The 15516-nt window shown below is 40.0% G+C and overlaps 1 protein-coding gene across 2 annotated transcripts in view; it reads left to right on the plus strand.

Annotated features, from left to right (window-relative positions):
- Positions 1 to 4382: 4382 nt before the first annotated feature.
- The window catches only part of NCKAP5 (NCK associated protein 5), a 977998-nt gene continuing 966864 nt past the window's right edge, over positions 4383 to 15516 (plus strand). For both annotated transcript variants that reach the window (XM_050750930.1, XM_050750929.1), the window contains exon 1: positions 4383 to 4808. The gene's annotated coding sequence lies outside the window, so the exon portion shown is untranslated. The remainder of the gene's footprint in view (positions 4809 to 15516) is intronic.

Below are 15516 nucleotides of genomic sequence, written 5' to 3' on the forward strand. Positions count from 1 at the left end.
GTCTGTCAATACAGTAAGAGGAACAAACATGGGCCAGTTCTCAGATGATCTAAAAACTACCTGTTACGGGCTGAATTATGCCCTCAGGTTCATATATTGAAGCTCTAACCCTTATTTCCTCAAAATGTGACTACATTTGGAGATAGGATTTTAAAAGGGTAATGAGGTCAAATGGGTGTTCCTTAATCTTGTATGACTGGTGTTTTTATAAGAAGAGGAGATTGGAGCAGACACACAGAGGGAAGGGCACCATGTAAAGACACAGAGAAAAGGACAGCCATCTGCACACCGAGGAGAGAGACCTCAGAAGAAACTAAACTGCCGATACCTTGATTTCACATTTCTAGCCTCCAGTATTGCGAGAAGATAAATTTTGGTTGCCTAAGCCCTGCAGTCTGTGGAACTTTGTTATGGCTTCCCAGCAGACTCATGCCCCGCCCCATGCTGAGACCCTTTCTCCCTGGCCCTGTGATCCTGAGCAGGCCTGGCATTCAGAATAGGCTCCATTAAGGAGAGATTCATTGAATGTAACCAGCCAAATGTCCTGCTTTGGCCTTTCCTCCTAATTTTTTAATATTTATTTATTTATTTATTTATTTATTTATTTATTTTTTTACACTCCCCTTGAACAACATGGCTAAGCCACAGGCTGGCTACGTCACAAGCAAGCTTTCTGCTTCACTATGCAGAAACCTCTTGTTGGCATTTTTTGGACACCAGTATCTTAATTCACTCTCCGTTTGCCTTGATTTGCTTCTCTATTTCCAGAGGACTCAAGTGGCCTGGGTTCCTGATTGTTTTCTCAATGATTTGGCCATCTCTTTGTGGGAGTCTTCTGGTCTGCTGGAAACTGGGACTTTGTGGCACCATCCGTCTTCTTGGATTCTGACCCTCCACTTGGCTGACTGAGGTTTGTCACGTGACAAAGCCCTGTGTGCTCTCTGAGCTTCCATGACTCCAGCATTTTCTATGATTGAGAGCAAGTCAAATGGACACACTGTACACACCCAAAGTTAATCTTGGGTATAGTTAGCATAGCTGTATTTGTGCTACTCATGAGAAAGTTAAGGCCTGGTCAGGGTCAGTGCCTGAAAAGCCACAATCAGGAATTTGGTTTGCTTCTCTACAGCAACAAGACCTTCTCATTCCTATACATCGCCCTTCACTTTGCCTTCCTGGCTCTGACCGCTATGTTTTCTATGACCTCCAGAACCCACCAGATTATTCTAATAGATTGTTCTGCATTCCCCAAACATGATTTCTTGCATTCCCCAAACATGATTTCTTGCTTTGTGCCTGTGACCCATCATACACCCATACAGGACCCCCTATTGGCCAGCCCCAAACCAAGGAACCTCTCTGACCTATTGATACCTGTAACTCAGAGGGTGGACAAAGAAGGACTGCACAAGCTTACGAGCTCCAGGACGGAGTTAAAACAGGATCAGTTTGGCCGGACACGGTGGCTCACGCCTGTAATCCCAACACTTTGGGAGGCCAAGACAGGTGGATCACAATGTCAGAGTTTGAGACCAGCCTGCCCAACATGACAAAACCCTGTCTCTACTAAAAATACAAAAAATTAGCTGGGCGTGGTGGCAAGCGCCTGTAATCCCAGCTACTCAGGAGGTTGAGGCAGGAGAATTGCTTGAACCCGGGAGGTGGAGGTTGCAGTGAGCCAAGATAATCCCACTGCACTCCAGCCTGGGTGACAATAGTGAAACTCCATCTCAAAACAAAACAAAACAACAGCAGCAAACAGGATCATTTTGCTATTTCCTGGATATTGTGAGCTGCTCATACCTGTCTCTCCTGTGTAACAGATTACCAGGATGCACACTAACAGTTTGTAAGTGGCAGAGAGGAATTTATGTCCTGGGATCTAAGAATTCTTAGACGTCTTTGATCAACAATGGCTAAGCCATGTGTCTTGTGTAACAATAGACTTCCTCTTGATGCAGCATGCTCAGTGCTGTGCGTGAAAGTGGCTCATAAGGGTAAGACAAGGAATTAGAACTTGGCACTTGAAATACCTCTGGAAGTATAAAAGTAGACTGGAGCCAGGAAAGTACCTCGGAGTCAGTAGGCAAGTCAGAATGGGGAATGACCTGGGCAGCTGAAAGTAGGAACATGTGTGGCCAAAGGAAGTATGCAACCTGGACATATTGTTTTATTAACTTTCTGAGAAGTCATTAGTCACTTCTTGCCTCAGTTGTCCTTTTTAAAAATAAGAATAATTTGGATCAGCCATTCTACATTCTCTTCTATTTCTAGAATGCTAATCTGTTTTACTTATTAAGTACCAGTATCAGAGTGCATTAGCGTCCTGCTAACAGATACAAGATACCAGCAACATGAAGTTCTTGACATCCAAGACCAGCTTCTCTTCCGAGAGGGAAAATTCTCTATGGTTTCTCCAAAGGCCGGAGCAGGTCAAGTCCGGGTGCAAGGGCAGGCCTTTGAGAACACCTTTAGGAGCAGAAGGTGATGCAGGCCTAATCATTTTATAGCATTCTAGTAATTTCAGATTATCAGACCTCACAGCAGTGAGTCAGCAGTGCCTTTGAAATTCGGAGCTGAATTTAACTTCATCAAACCGTGAATCATGGTTCTAGGATAACTTTAAAATAGATGATGGTTATATTCATGGAGCTTTCTGCTCATAGAATGGCAGAGGGGAACTGACTGTATGGGAAACAAAAAATCTTCCTGAACCAGTCAGATGAAGTATAGCCACACAAGAAACAGTGAACCATTAGCTCGGGACACAGCAGTTACCACCTACCAGATCACTCCCACTTCTGGTGTTGGCTGGCGAGATCCCCCTTCCTAAATCGCCCTTCTCAACCATCTCAGTGGCTCCAAAATCTAAGGCAGGAGTAGGGAAAGCATTTGTCACCCACACCCTTAGTGTGCTCCTCCCATTGCTTTTCAATTCCAACCATGTGTTGCATCAGATTAGATACCTACGATCTCTCTCGGGACCAGCTACATCATTTGTCAGGCCTGATGCAAAATGAAATCACAGGGTCCCTTGTTCAGAAGTTAAGAATTTGAAGATGGTGCCAGTACAGCATTAATCCAAGTACAGGTCCCTTTTAAGCACAGGACTGTGGGTAACTCTGCAGGTTGTACACCCATGGGGCTGACCCTGGTCCTTTCCACCAGTCTTCTGCTCCTCTGCTTTCCTGCTAAAGATGCCTGTTCACTCAGTGATTCAACAAATCCACCCAAGCAACTTGCATACATCATTCTTTCTCTTGTGCCATCTTGTTATGAACCACAGACAATTTTACTGACGTGAGGAAAAGGCATCAGAACAAATCTGACAATGTTCAGTGGCTCACAGTTTCCAGAGAGACGCATCCCTGGTGTGTTGAGATCCTACTAGATATACTGAGTCTAAACCAGGGGTTCTTAGTGAGGAGTGAGCTCAGGCTTACCTGAGATGCCCAGGGATTCTAAATCTGTAAACCTAATTTATGCTCTTGAAAAGTCTTCTCAGTAAAACAATGGTGAAGAAGCATTTGAAAACGATTCCATTTATTTGTTATTTTATATGTCTTACGACTTCTTTCATCATTATTTGATTTTTTGAGACATACATGCATATCTGTGCTTGTGTATGCTCCCCTCCCCACCAGCCTGATGTTAGACTCTGTTTAAATGGACTCTTTTTGTTGTTGTTCAGAGTGTTTTAAACTTCAGTGTGGCTTGCAAGTTCTGTGTGGTGATGATTATCCACTTTGACTCCGGGTGAATTTATTTGTGGCTGGATCTAGTGGAGGCCACAAACTAATTATTGCAACCAACCAAGAAAAATAAAGAGAATGAGGAAATGCCACAAGTATTGACAATATTTATTGTAGCATATGGCTAATGTGTAAAGAGGTAATAGGACGATGTATCTCAGGGGATCATTCAAAAGGAAAATTACTTAAATTAACTTTTCAGGCAGACCGAATTATGCATTACACCCCTCCTGTAATGCTATACAAAGTCAATGTTTGTGAAGAGTAGAACTGGCGGCTATAAATCAAGCCTTTCAGAAGAACTGTTGTGTCTGCAGGGATTTTTTTCCTTTGCTTTTTTGGCATTTAGATGAATGAAGAATTTTCTCAGCAAATTATTAATTACTCCTTCTTGCCTATAGAATTGAGTTCACTGTAGTTATGTAGGAGTCAATGGTATTCAAACTGCAGCTTTTGATGAAGTAATCGGCTGCTTTTGGGGCCTCTTTCAGCTGCCCTGGGCGTGCTTCACATGTAAACGACTGCCAAATGGATTCTTTCGACATTCCAGCCAATTAAAATACATTTAAAGTGCAGCTGGTGGAGAGGCAAACCATGCGATTGTGCGGAGAACTTCAGGGCAGTGAGACAAAAAACAAACTTTGCGGAACCCAGCTCCAGCAGCCCAGCAAGGCTTTCGTTCGGGGGCAGCGGAGAAAGTCATAAAAAGAGGCTATCTTTAGCCCCCGTCAGAATCAAAGATGACACTTTGAGCACCACCTTGCAGGACACAAAAGAGGGAAGCATGTTTGTTAGGGTGTCAGTTTTCTCTCCTTGCCTCTTGGAACTCTGTGTGTTGGCTGGTTGCCCAATGTGGTGCCGCATACAAATGTTGACAGAACACAGCGGTGTTTGTTAAACCCGGCCTGGGGAAACCAGTGATTAAAACTCTTGAAGGAAGATCCGAAAACCCCAGGAACTCTCCTCAATAGCCTTAGAACATTGATCGAATGAAAGAGAAAGCAGTGAGTGGGCTAAAGTGAAACATTCAGCGTCCCTGTCTGCTATGCCTTCTCGGTAAGGACAGAATTTTCTTTTCTTTTTTTTTTTTTCCTTGAACGTTGATGTTGGTATAGAGGAAAGCACCCAATGTGTTAATGCTCTGGTCTGGAGCTCTGATTTGCAGAGTGCAGAGTTTGCCTGTGATTTTTCTGGAGGACATGAAGGGATCACACTCACTGTGTAAATAGACACAGGGCATTACACGGCACGTGGTGTCTGTGAGTGCTTTTCCAGAATTCAGGATAGTACACTTTTAAATGTTTGCCTTTGTTGACCCAGCCTAGTACTTGCTGCTGTGTATCCAGGTGCCTGGAGATTAATTCCTCCTTGGAACCAACAGTTACGATGTACGTGCCTTATTAATTTTTATTTTCATTTTCGTGTTGTCTGTTTCATTCTGCAGCCAGCCCCACACTATGCATGTCAATCGTGTTTTGTTTTGTTGTTTTTTCTTTTTTCCCTCTTCCTGGGTTAATATTCAGCCAGACCCAAGCATTCTGGTTTACTAAAGCAAAGCCAACATGTTTGGGAATGCCTTGCTTTATTCTGATAGTCACTGGAGAAGCTGCTAACTTGAGAATTCGCTCTGAATCATTCTTTTCTAATATTTTAAGGAGGCAGGTGCAGTTGCATTATTTCTGTGGTGCTGCAAGTTCAGTAAATACCCAGCTCTTGGATCATACTCGGACACCTATCTTAAATTCCTAAGAATGCTAAGTTCGAGTATGGCTGAGCCGGGGCATTGATTCCTACCCATCAATTGATCAGTGAAACACATACAAAGTTCCTGATTGTTTCCTATCTCAGCTTGTCACGGTAGGCCCTTTCTGGCTCCAATTTTGTTCATTGCAAACAAAGAATCTTGCACATTTCACGGTGAAGGATCACATTGCAGCGTCCTGAGCTCAGTTAAATGTGCTTTATTAATCTTTAATGTGCCAGTAGCTCTGAGGCTATGCCAAGCTGAGACTTTCCAAAATTCTCCAAGCTACCTGCTGCCAAGATAAACGGTGGTAGGCCCAGAAGGGGATATTTTAAGGAAACTTGCAACAGCAAAGTTTTACCCATTAAGTTTGTCCTCAGTCAATGAAAGAAACCTTAAATAAAAGAGATTTCAGAAAGAGCTGCCTCAGCTGTGTACCCTCTGTGTGAAAGACCTACTGGGAAGAGTCCACCTCCTCACCCACACAGTAGTATATGCTCCAGAGTGGGAGGGAATAGGCTTTCTGCTGTGTGCTTGGTGGGCTGTGTTTATGAAATGGGTGCCATGCAGCAGAAACATGTGTGAACGCAGAAGGCTTTCCTGCCTGTGGCTGTGCTTGAGCCCAGAGAAAAACAAGGCTATACATGTGGTATGCCGCCTGACCAATGCAACTATTTCAGACATAACAGCATCAGAGATGCACCATGGCCACAGAGTTTCACTTGGACAAAAGCACAGCTTTGCAGAAAAAGAAAAGTGGGATGGCACACCTCCAGAAACGGGGCAGTGGAGGTGACTTAATGACTCAGAGGACTGTGTGAACCTGTGATTGATTGGCCAGGTCCTGGAGAACATAAGGCCGTGACCTCATGTGGGGCTCTGAGTGGCTCATCAGGTTAATGTAGAGTATATGGTATCATCATCATTTTGGGGGATGCAGGTAAGAGACAAGATGGACTGTGCCTTTGGACACAAGTCCTGTAAGCAGGAGCTTCACTTGCCAAGATTGCTATGAGAGGAACATGGAATTAGAGCTGAGAGGAGTTGCAAGGTCCTTTCTGATTTTGAGTCAGTCACACAAAGACTTTATGAATATGTGCAGGCAGTAATGAGGGGTGATCAAGAGTAAAGATGGCCTCAGTTAATCAGGTGGTTTTGTTGGCTTTAAAGTCAAGTCCAATCTCCTTCCTGTGGCCTAGAACAGAGGTTGACAAACTACAGATCACAGGCCCAAATCTGCCACCATGTGTTTTTTTGTAAATAAAGTTTTATGGAAACAGAGCCACACCCATTTGTTTGTATATTATCTATGGCTGCTTTTGTGTTACCACAGCAGGGCTGAGTAGTTGCAACAGAGACTCTATGGCCCTGAAAAGTCTAAAACATTTACTATTGGGTTCTTTAAAGGAAACGTTTGAGAGGCTAGACATACAGAACAATGCTTCTCAAACTGTCTGTGGTGAAGAACCTGTTTTGTGTTTTAAATTTCTAATCCGTTATGCACTGATAGTTTCTTTAAATATAATAGAAATGTTGCATGAATGTTGTGGTGATGTCACATTGCTACAAAATTTCTGAATATTTATTCTTAATTGTTATACTTATCACAGATCAGCAACTATTTGTTGCAGACTGGCACCAGTTCCTGGACCACACTTTGAGAAGTTCTGGTCCTTGCATAGTTTTCTAGCCTTACCATGTGCCATTTGTGCCAAATTTCCAGAGATGCTCTCCATTCTTATGAGTGAAATCAACAAATCCTTCCCCATCTTTGGGCCTTTGCTGCTGACATTTGCTTTACCTGGAAGTCTTTTTCCCTGACTCTTCTCTTAGCTCCTCCTTTCCTTTAGGTCTCTGTTTAAATTCGTTTTGTCAAAGGAGCCTTTTGAAAGAAGTCCATCTGAAAAATCTTTCCTCATCTTTCATCACTCTTTCTTCCTAGCATTTATTGCATTCGATACTTATCTTGTTTATTTATTTGTTCATCTCCTTTTTATTTGTTTATCTGTTTTGGTCAGGATTCAGTAACAGCATAGTCTATTTCAGCTAGTTTAAGCAGAAAGGAATTTTGTACTGGTTGGAGCAGGCATATAAAATCTGGGAGAAGGAATGGGGGAGCAAGCAGAACTTCTGAGAGTAATGCACAGGGCATGGCAGCATGTTTACAACTATGTCTCTGTCACTATCACAGAGCTGATATCAGGAAGGTGTTGGTCTCAGTCCATTTTTTATTGTTGTTGTTGTTATGTGTAACAGAATACCTGAAACTGGGTAATTTATAAATAAAATAAATGTATTTATAAATTTATTACAGTTACGAGGTCTGGGAAGTCCAAAGTCGAAGGGCTGCCTCTGATGAGAGCCTTTTTGCTGGTGAGACTCTGCAGAGTCCCAAGGTGGTGCAGAGCATCACACAGTGAGGGGCCTGAGCACACGAGCTCAAGTCTCTCCTCCTCTTCTTATAAAACCACCAGTCCTACTTCCATGATAACCCATTAATCGATTAACCAATTAACCCAGTAATCCATGAATTGATTGATCCATTTACGAGGGCAGAACCTTCATCACTCAATCACCTCTTAAAGGCTCCACCTTTTAATACAGTCACTTTGAGGATTTTATATCACTATGAGTTTTGGAGGGGACAGATATTCAAACTGTCACACTAATGCCACCACCACTACCTCCAGGATCACGTTGCCTCTGCTCTCATCTCCTCCACCGAAACGAGCATCTTTGTTTCTTGAAACAAGTGAAGCTAGAGATAGAATATTAGGGCCTTTGCTACAGATGTTGCAGATTACCTGACACCTCTGGCAGGAACAGCAGAAACTAAGCACCTAACTCCTGATCTTTACTCTGACTTTCAAATCCCACTATAGAGGGCCTCCTGGATAAAGTATGAATTGCAACATAACTCAAGTTATGAGGGAGTTAGGAAAATACTTGGCTTAAAATCTTAGTTTTTTGAGTCTCTAATGATGAAATGGAGTCTCTATAATCTGCCTGCATCATCTACTGGAAGGTAATCTCCGTGAGGGTAGGGACCTTGTTCATCACCCTATGCCAGTGCTGAGATTAGTGCCTGCCACATGAAATATGCACAATAAATGTTGATGTTATAGTTATGCATGCATGAATGGAAGACATGTTTTCTCAAAGTCTGTGGTTTATAATAAGGTAGCATGTAGTACACACAAGGGAGATTCATGTATATGAGTTAGCCTGACAAAGATCTCTGAGGTGGGAAATGGAGACTACTTATAGGCAATAATCTCACCTTTGAAACATACCTTGTTTTTCAAAACTGAAATATATTCATAAAGCTGCAGTTAGTCAGTGTGCTCAGGGATGGGAGTATTCAGCTTACCAGCTAACACTGTCATTTACTGAGGGCTTATTATAAGCCTTGCTCTATACTATATGCTACACATGCATTATCCCATTTATTCCGCACAAAATCCTGATGCAGCAGGCAATACTTCTATTTTCAGAGAGGAAATAGAGGCTTTACATGGTAAAGTGGCTTTCCCAAGTCACAGAACTGATGAGGTGTGGAGCCAGATTTGATACCATGACTGTTTGAAATCCATGTTTTAGCTCTTAACCTCCAGTTATAATCCCACATACAATTTATCTTTCTGGTTGTTGTACATTCACTAAGGAATTCCATTTTGTTTTCATTCTAGTGGCTGGTTAACCTTTTGCATTAATCTACTTTGTGTACAATCTGTTCATCTGGACTGAGATATCCATACTGATCTCTGGATCATTGCTGAATGTTGCTGAATATCAGCAGTAAATCTGTGGGTCTATAGACGAGTGTTTAGAAGAAGTAGGAGAAAACTAATTCTGCAGGGATTAAGAGTATCAAGAAGATAGTAGTAATTTTTGCTGTTAGAACAAAAATCCTAGATAATAGAATATTTCTCTTGTAATTGGACAACCCTCCACCCATGCCATATGTTTGGTTAAAATGTTCAAGTCTTTGGGTTCTGTTAGGTTGAAATTCTATGTAACATTATAGCCATTAAACAGTGATAATCGGTAATAGTAGTGACTTTTTGATAATAAAAAAATAAGTTGAGAATTAATTTTGTATTTTAAGTTTTAGAGGACTCAAAAAGATACCTTTGAAGAAAGAGGACCTGTCTAGTGGTGGAGCACCCAAGAAATATTACTTGGCAACAATATATGTGATAAAATAAACCACTTAAATCCCATTTCTAGTGTGTAAGAATGATGGGGGAAAAGAAGTACTTCTGAAATGGTGGAGTAAAGACCTCTGAAAATCTCCTTCTCCAAAAAAGCAAGAAGACACTGACAAAAATGGCCAAAATCAATGTTTCTAGAACTCAGAAAATTAAAGAAAGGCTTGCAACAATCTGAGGAGCATTTATTCTGGGGAAAAATTAGCTGAATCTCAGCAAGAACAGTGAGCAGTGTGGCATTGACTTGCCCTATTTTCCTTCCCCTCTTCCCAGCTTGAAAACTAACAGTTTTGTGATTATAGTAGCTGTGCAAACCAGTAGCCTAGTCACTACTAGGTCACTACTATTACCAAATATCACTGTTTAATGACTATGATGTTAAATAGAATTTCAACCAACCTAGCAACTGCTGGAAGGGACAAAACTTTATTCCTGCCAAATTGTCATAATTTGACCTTTCTGCTAGCTCTCTGCAGACTCCCACTGTCAGGTCTTGTCTTTATTTTATCTGACTCAGAATTTAATAAGTACAAAGATGCTTTTCCCTGGGACATTCATACCAACATACATACTATGAGAGTTGGAGAAAGAGGGTACCAATATACACATTATGGAAGTTTGAAAAAAATGAAAGGAAGGAGCAGAAAGAATATTTGAAGAAATAACAGCTGAAAACACGTCACATTTGATGAAAGACATATATCTACATATCCAAGAAACTCAATAAACTCCAAGTAGGATAAAAATACAAAAGAATATTATTTAACTAGAATATATAGAGAAAGCTTACAACTCAACTATAAAAAGACAAGCAAACCAGTTAACAAAACAAACTATTCAAATATTCATTTCTCAAAAGAAGATACACAAATGGCCAATATAAGTAAAATATGTTCAACATTATTAGTTATTAGGGAAACACAAATAAAAACCAAATTAGATACCACTTTGCACCCACTAATGTTGCTGTGATAAAAAAGATGGACAATAAGAAATGTTGGCAAGGATATGAAGAAATTAGAACCTTCATATATTGCTGGTGGGAATGTAAAGTTGTGTAAACTGTGTAGCCACTTTAAAAATGGTTTGGCAGTTCCTCAAAATGCTAAACATAGTGTTTGCATATGATCCATCAGGTCCACTCCTACATATAGTTCCAAAAGAATAATAAATATATGTCCACATGAAACTTGTACATGGATGTTCACAGCAACATTATGCATACTTGCCCAAAAGCGGAAAGAACCCAAATGATAATCATTTGATAAACAGATAAAGGAAATGTGATATATCCATACAATGGAGTATTATCTAGCCATATAAAGGAATGAGGCCCTGATTTATATACCACATGCATGAACCTTGGAAACATTATGTTAAGTTTAAAAAGCCAAATGTAAGAGGTCACATATTGTATAATTCCATGTGAAACGTTCGGAATAGGCAAATCCATAGAAAAAGAGAGTAGACAATTGTTTCTAGAGGCTGGGAAAAGGGATACTGGGAAGTAACTGGTAATGGGTGTGGGCTTTCTTTATGGGGTTGACAGAATGTTCTGGAATTAGATAGTGGTGCTGATTGTACAACTCTGTGAATATGTTAAAACCTAATGAATTGTGCTCTTTGAAAAGGCAAATTTTATTACATATAAATTAAATCTCAATAAACACGATTAAAAATGCTATTGAAGGAAACTAGTTAGACACGTCAGAGTTCAGTCAACCTTACCAATTTGGGGGCATAAGGCAAGGGTGTAAATGATGTCAATATGCCATATATCAAATATTTTACAATTGTAAATCAAGAAAATGAAATTTTAAGTAAGTTCTACTCTTCTGCTTTGACCAACATAACTTTGGATCATCTTCATCCTGTTTGCAGTAGGAAGTCAGCAAGGGCTTTAGTTAGGATAGGGAATCAGCCCTGTTGAGGTCTGAGTGGAAAACACCCTGGGGACAGCAGTTAGTAAACTATGGCAATGATCCTACCAGAGATTGAGGAGGACTAAAACGACTGTTGTTGGTATGGAGGGAGTATGACAGATACAGCAGACATGCTGTAAGCTTAATCAGCAAAGATGGAGTGGAAAGAGGATAAAGGATGAGAGGAAAGAGAGAGGCTGGCTGATGTTTAGAGTTTCCATGACTCAGGATGATGTTATCAGCCCTAGTTTCACAGTTCACTATTGTCACATCATCACCAGGAAATGATCCAATATTTGGACCATGTTCTCATTTCATTAGTCTCACTATGATTTTGCATTTCAAAGAGAAGGAGGTATTAGCACAATAGGTAATTGGACTTAGTTGTTAGAATATGGGAAGCTATGTGTTAATCAGGCTTTCAATCTTAAATTAGCAGCAATCACATATCTTCAAGAAACTATGAAGAAGCTAGGTTTTGGCCAAATTTAAAAATAAAGATTGCATGCCTCTCCATTTCAGTTCTACCAAATAGTTCAGGTCTTTCCTCTTTAGCCCTGGTTTTACAGATCCTGCAACAAGGCTGACAGTTGTCTTCCTCTCAGACTTATATGCTATATTTTATATCTTTCTCTGCATCTTGCTGTAATACTCTGATCAGATGTGAGGTGCATTGGTATGAGACAGGCTGTCTCATAATTTGATGGTGGAGTGCCAATTTGTATGACTTTTATGGAAAACATTTTACCAATAGATGTTAGAGTATTTAAATCGATTCTATTGTCATCTATTCTATTATAATTTAGAAAAATTTAATCTATTCTATTGTAATTTAATCTTTTCAAAGGAAATAATGTGTGATTGTAAAATTATTCATTACAATATTATTTTAATGGTGAAACATAAAAAATTAGTGAAAAATTGACAGTAATTTGAAGTCCATCAGTAGGTGACTGTTAAATAAGTAATAGTTAATAAAATACTGTGCAGCCACTAAAAACTGATGTAAGTCCAGGTGCAGTGGCTCACGCCTATAATCCCAACACTTGGGGAGGCTGAGGTGGGCAGATCACCTGAGGTCAGGAGTTCGAGACCAGCCTGGCCAACATGTTGAAACCCCATCCCTACTAAAAGTACAAAAATTAGCCGGGCATGGTGGTGGGCGCCTGTAATCCTAGCTACTCGGGAGGCTGAGGCAGGAGAATCGCTTGAACCCAGGAGGCGGAGGTTGCAGTGAACTGAGATCGCGCCACTGCACTCTAGTCTGGGCTACAAGAGCAAGACTCTGTCTAAAAAAAGAAAAACAAAACAGTTGTAGATCTGGTTGATTGGAATAATGACTATGATATAGTAAGTGGTAAATGTAGGCTAAAAGTAAGTGAATTAGGAACTCATTTTAAAAATGTCTTTCTCTACATATATGTATCTGCATACAAACAAAGGTAGAAAGTACTTCCATTAAAATAAGAAGATAATTTTTACTTTCATCTTACATCTTTGTATTGCTGAATTTGTTTTTAATTCATAAATAATATAATAAGTAAAACATAGCTTTAGCTTTCACCAAATCACCATTTACCATTAACCATTTTGAATCAAATAAACAAAAATGCTATATTCATAAGATGAAATACGTTACACTACCATTTAAAATAGTGATTTGGAAAATGAATGCTAACAGTATTTACCCACAATAAACACAGGGATACTTTGTTTTATTGTGCTTTGCTTTATTGCACTTCACAGATATTGTGATTATTTCTCAATTAAAGATTTGTGACAACCCTGCATTGAGCAAGTCTATCAGCACCATTTTCCCAACAGCATGTGATCATTTTGTGTTTCTGTGTCACATCTTGGTAATTCTCACAATATTTCAGACTTTTAAATTATTACTATTAATATATCTGCTTTGGTGATCTGTGATCTGTGATTTTTAATCTTACTATTGCAATTGTTTTTAGGTACCACAAACTATGCCCATATAAGAGGGTGAAGTTAAGATGTTGTGTGTGTTCTGACTGTTCTACCAACCTGCCATTCTCCCATCTCTCTCCCTATCCTTGGGTTTCCCACTTCCCTGAGACACAACAGTATTGAAATTAGGTCAATTAATAACACTACAATGGCTCTATAGTGTTCAAGTGAAAGGAGGAATCATGCATCTTTTACCTAACATTAAAAGCTAGAAGCGATTAAGCTTAGTGAAAAAGACATGTTGAAAGCTGAGACAGACTGAAACCTTGGCCTCTTGCTCCAGTTAGCCAAGTTGTGAATGCAAAGGAAATGTTCTTGAAGAAAATTAAAAGTGTTACTCCAGTGAACAATGAATAACACCAAAAAGCGAAACAGGCTCCATTGCTGTTATGGAGAAAGTTTTAGTGGTCTTGAAGATAGGCCAAACCAGCCATAACATTTCCTTAAGCCAAAACCTAATCTAGAACAAGACCTTAACTCTCTTCAACTCTATGAAACTGACAGAGGTGAGGATGAGAAAACTACGGAAGAAATGTTTGAAGCTAGCAGAGGTTGGTTCATGAGGTTTAAAGAAAGAAGCTATCCCTACAGCATAAAAGTGCAAAGTGAAGCAGCAAGTGCTGATGTAGAAGTTGCAAGTTATCCAGAAGATCTAGCTAAGATAGATGGTGATGGTGGAAATACTAAAGAACAGATTTTCAGCCAGGTGTGGTGGCTCATACCTGTAATCCCAGCACTTTGGGAGGCCAAGGCAGGTGGATCACAAGGTCAGGAGATTGAGACCATCCTGGCCAACATGGTGAAACCTCGTCTCTACTAAAAATACAGAAATTAGCTGGGTGTGGTGATGCGTACCTGTAGTCCCAGCTATTCGGGAGGTTGAGGCAGTAGAATTGCTTGAACCCAGGAGGTGGAGGTTGCAGTGAGCCGAGATTGCACCACTGCACTCCAGCCTGGCAACAGAGTGAGATTCTGAAAAAACAAAACAAAACAAAAAAAAGAACAGATTTTCAATGTGAAATAGCCTTATATTGGAAGAAAATATCATCTAGGACTTTCAAACTGTAGAGAAGTCAAAGCCTGGCTTCAAAACTTCGAAGGACAGGCTGACTCTCTTGTTAGGATATAATGCATCTAGTTACTTTAAGATGAAGACAATGCTCATTTAAATTCCAAAAATTCTAGAGTCCTTAAGAATTATGCTAAATCTACTCTGCCTATGCTCTAGAAATAAAATAACAAAGCTGAATGACAGTGTATCTGTTTAAAGCATGGCCTACTAAATATTTTAAACCTACCATTAAGACCTACTGTTCAAAAAAAAAAGATTACTTTCAAAATATTGTTGCTCATCACCAGTGCACCTGATCATCCAAGAGCTCCGAAGGAGTTGTACAAGGAGATTCATGTTGCTTTCATGTCTGTTAATGCAACATCCATTCAGTAGGTCAGGGATGAAGAAGTAATTTAAATTTTCTAGTCTTATTATTTAAGAAATACAATTTGTAAGACTAAAGCTGCCATAGACAGTCTTACAGATCCTGTGATGGATCTGGGCAAAGTAAATGGAAAAGTTACTAGAAAGGATTCACCATTCTAGATGCCATTAAGAACATTTGTGATTTGTGGGAGGAGGTCAAAATATCATCATTAACAGGAGTTTGGAAGAAGTTGATTTCACCTTCATGGATGACTTTGAGGGGTTTGAGACCTCAGGGAGAAAATAACTGCAGATATGGTAGAAAGAGCAAGAAAACTGGAATTAGAAGTGGAGCCTGAAGATGTGACTGAATTGCTTTATCTCATGATAAAACTAACAGGTGAGGAGTTACTTCTTACAGATGAGCCAAGAAAGTGATCTGGAGATGGTGTCTACTCCTGGTAAAGATGCAGTGAACATTGTTGAAATG

Source organism: Macaca thibetana, chromosome 12 (assembly GCF_024542745.1).
Source record: "Macaca thibetana thibetana isolate TM-01 chromosome 12, ASM2454274v1, whole genome shotgun sequence".
Taxonomy (NCBI): domain Eukaryota; kingdom Metazoa; phylum Chordata; class Mammalia; order Primates; family Cercopithecidae; genus Macaca; species Macaca thibetana.